Genomic DNA, 3912 nt, shown 5'->3' with positions numbered 1-3912 from the left:
TGGGCTTCCTTGTATGACGTGGGACCCAAGCATTGATCTACACATCAGCCACATGGGTTCGGCCCAGCCTTTGTTACAAGGCCTGGCCCAACACTTACCCTAAGTGGTCCTTGGGCCAAGCCACCTTGTAACACCCTGGGACTGTGGGAAGATGCAAGATTACATCAGGTATTATCCTCAATGGTCTTACACTTAACCTCTCAGCCCATAATGATCATACACTTCCCGACAAGAGAGGACCTCTCCCTCGGCTGCAAGGAACAGTGTTGCACTCTCTACTTATATGGATTCTGGGAATTAAACCTTTTGCAAACCTTTTAGAAACAATAATATATATACTTTTATATCTTATATCAAATATACTTTGCAAAACAAATCTCAACGATTGAAATTGGCTGCCGGCAGTCTTGGTTTCCATCAGTAAGAGTGCATCCCCGATCATTACCTTTGTCCAACAAAGGGCTGATCCTGTCACTATGATCACCCACTCAGATGAATTCTCAGATTGTCCCAACATACCCAGGTTTTGACCCCCGCTAAGGATCTCACTGATTGGTACATTAAAGACCGCCCAATCCAGCACCTAGTGCAGTATCATAATCGAGTCTAGGGATCGGGTGTAACATTCCAGTTTTGCCCATTAATCTCCAAGGTCCCTAGCAATACTGAAAATCTGGTCCAGTTCAAAGATTCAATTAATCCTACACTGTATGGGCCTAGGGTCTCACCCTGGCAGCTGAGACAGGCCACCCCAACCGACTTGGTAGCACCACAGTGTCAGCCTTATCAGATAGGTCTCCCCAGACCGACCCACTGGCTATGAACATTCTAAACTAACACGAGTCTCATTAAGTGTCCAGTTTATGGGTATTACACAAAAACATACCAAGGGAACATGAACCAAATATGCACTTTTATTCATTTACAATAAACTCATAAAGTACATCATTCTGATTGATGCTAAGGGCATACAAAACTGTCTAACATGCACACCCTCCAGCCAGTTATTGTTCTTGTGGGAGTTGATTCATTATTTTCATTTATAACTACAGTAATCCCACCTTTCTTTGGTTTGACTTGAATGGGGCTTACCCATGATGAGCCAAAAATTGGTTATATAATACCTGCTTCGAGCCATTTCAGAATTTCTGCCTTCACTACCTGTTGCATTTTAGGATTCAGCCTCGTTTGTGGTTGTGCCTTGGGATTGCAGCCCTCCTTCATCAGAATTTTGTGTGTGCATAACAACGTGCTAATCCCTTTTATGTCGGCGATGCTCCATCCTATGGCCGATATGTGTTGGTTGAGCACCCTCACCTACTTTTCCTCTTGGAGACCTGTCAATTCAGAAGAGATAATTACAGGTAAGGTGGAACTGTCTCCCAAAAACATATATTTTAAATGAAAAGGCAAGGGTTTAAGTTCGAAAGCCAGAGGTGCTTTAATGGAAGGTATTAATTGTTTAGTGGAGGTCGGCCCATCTAATGGTAGAAATCTCCCTTGTCTTGGTTTGCATTCTTCTTGGCCGGCCTCTAAATAATTCATTGCCTGCTCTACCTCGTCCTCCATCACCTGCATGTTATTACATGAATTAATGATACATTTTTCAAAGGGGTCATTTATCTTTGATTTATTAATTTCTGCTGCCACTACATCAATGGAGTCGATTACATATATTTCATGTTCTCTTGTGTTGGGATACTTCAGAGTTTGGAAAACGTTAAATATCACTTCTTCACCATTGATCCTAAGAGTAAGTTGGCCCCTTTGTACATCAATTAAGGCATTACCAGTAGCAAGAAAGGGACTCCCTAGAATTAATGGCATCGATCTGTCTTCCTCCATATCCAATACAATGAAATCAGCAAGGATGATGAAGTTCCCTACTTTAACTAAGACATCTTCCACTATTCCCCTAGGGTATTTAATGCTTCGATCGGCCAGTTGTAGGGTAATGGTGGTAGATGTTAGTTTATGTAATCCAAGTCTTTTAAAAATAGAGTAGGGCATCAAATTTATACTAGCACCAAGGTCACATAAAGCTTTCTCAAATTCAGCATTGCCTATGGTGCAAGGGATAGAAAAACTCCTTGGATCCTTCAGTTTTGGGGGTAGCTTATTTTGAAGAATGGCCGAACATTCTTCGTTTAGCTTTACCATCTCACAATCCTTCCACTTCCTTTTGTTGGACATTACCTCCTTCAGGAATTTGGCATACTTCGGCATCTGTGACAATACATCAAGAAGATGAAGGTTACTATGGATCTTTTTAAATACTTCCAAAAATTTTTCAAATTATTTATCTAATTTAGCCTTCAAGACTCTTCTTGGGTAGGGGATAGGAAGTTTAATTTCATCTAAATTCAGTTTAAGGGTGCTTCCCTCATTCTCTTTTTGCAGCTTGGCCGATTCAGCTTCCTTGTCGTTTAATTTCATCTAAATTCAGTTTAAGGCTATGGTGTTCACATGCTCTCTGGGATTCTTTTTCGTGTTGCTGGGTAGCCTTCCCTCCTTTCTTTCCGATAGCATGCTTACAATCTGCCCCACTTGAACTTCTAAGTTCTTGATTGATGTTTCTTGGCTTAAGAACCTCTTATCTTGTTCTTGAAACCTTGCTTCAGTGGCATTAATGAACTTAGAGATCATTTCTTCCAGATTACTCTTTTTTTCTTGTGGAGGCAGCTATTGTTGGAATCCCATGGGTGTCTTTGGTTGATTGTTGCTCCATGAAAAGTTTGGATGATTCCTCCACCCTAGGTTGTATGTATTTGAATATGGGTTGAAGATTGACCTGCCAGCATGAGAGATAAAATTAGCATTCTCATGGGAAATAAAAGGACTATTTAATTGACAATCAAAATTAGTATGCCCTATTTGACCACATAAATCGCATGAGATGCTAGATGATGTATTAATTGCTGCAACATTAAAAGTGTCAAGTTTGTTATTCAGATTAGCAAGTTGCGCAGATATGGCTGCAAGGGAATCGATATAGTGTACTCCCCTCTGATTGGTTCGGTCATTGCTCCACTGATAGCTGTTTGACACCATCTCCTTTATTAGGTCATAAGCTTCCTCCAGTGTTTTTCTCATGATCGTGCCACCTGCGGCTGCATCAATAATGGATCGATTAGAGGGGTCAATACAATTATAAAAAGTCTGAATCTATCGCCAAGTTGGTATCCCATGGTAAGGACACTTCCTAAGCATCTCCTTGAATCGTTCCCATGCTTCCTACAAGGATTCCCTCTCAAATTGAGCAAATGTAGTAATATCATTTATTAATTATGTTGTTTTAGAGGGTGGGAAATATTTAGCCAAAAATTTTTGGGTTAGATCATTTCAAGTGGTGATACTTCCTGCAGGGGGTGAGTTAAGCCATTCTTTAGCTGTATCACGCAATGAAAAAGGAAATAATCTAAGCCTAATAGCATTATCACTAACTCCATTATGTTTAAAGGTATCACATATTTCCAATAAATTAACAATGTGTGCATTAGGGTCATCACTTGGTAACCCACTAAACTGAATACTTGTTTGGATCATTTGAATTAATGTAGGCTTGATTTCGAAGTTGTTGGCATGAATGGTGGGTTTGCAAATGCTGAATGTCAGCCCATCAATGTTTGGACAAGCATAGTCCAATAGAGTGCGATTCCCTTCTGCCATCTCTCCTTCCAACTCTATTGCTGTTTCGCTAATAACAACGTCCTTTCTTGCTTTACCTTTGTTAGCCCTTTGCAACAAGCGAAGGGTCCTCTCAATTTCTGGATCGAATTCAGCTAGTCCTTCTTGTCTAGTGCGTGTCATGCACTAGTAAATCTGAACCACCAAGAAATCGAACAAGTAGATAACAAAATAAAAACTGATAGCTATAAATATATAACCCTAGCAAGTGCACTAGTTATCAAG

The 3912-nt window shown here is 40.3% G+C and overlaps 1 non-coding gene across 1 annotated transcript; it reads left to right on the top strand.

Annotated features, from left to right (window-relative positions):
• The first annotated feature begins 3181 nt into the window (after positions 1–3181).
• LOC148790396 (small nucleolar RNA R71) lies at positions 3182–3289 on the top strand. The gene has a single exon (XR_016078984.1). It is a non-coding gene; the product is annotated as a small nucleolar RNA R71 (small nucleolar RNA).
• The last annotated feature ends 623 nt before the right edge of the window (positions 3290–3912 follow it).

This window comes from Nelumbo nucifera, chromosome 7, assembly GCF_055504915.1.
Source record: "Nelumbo nucifera cultivar China Antique chromosome 7, China Antique-T2T, whole genome shotgun sequence".
NCBI lineage: Eukaryota > Viridiplantae > Streptophyta > Magnoliopsida > Proteales > Nelumbonaceae > Nelumbo > Nelumbo nucifera.
The sequence above is the reverse complement of the archived record's forward strand: the minus strand, read 5'-3'. Positions and strand labels throughout refer to the sequence as shown.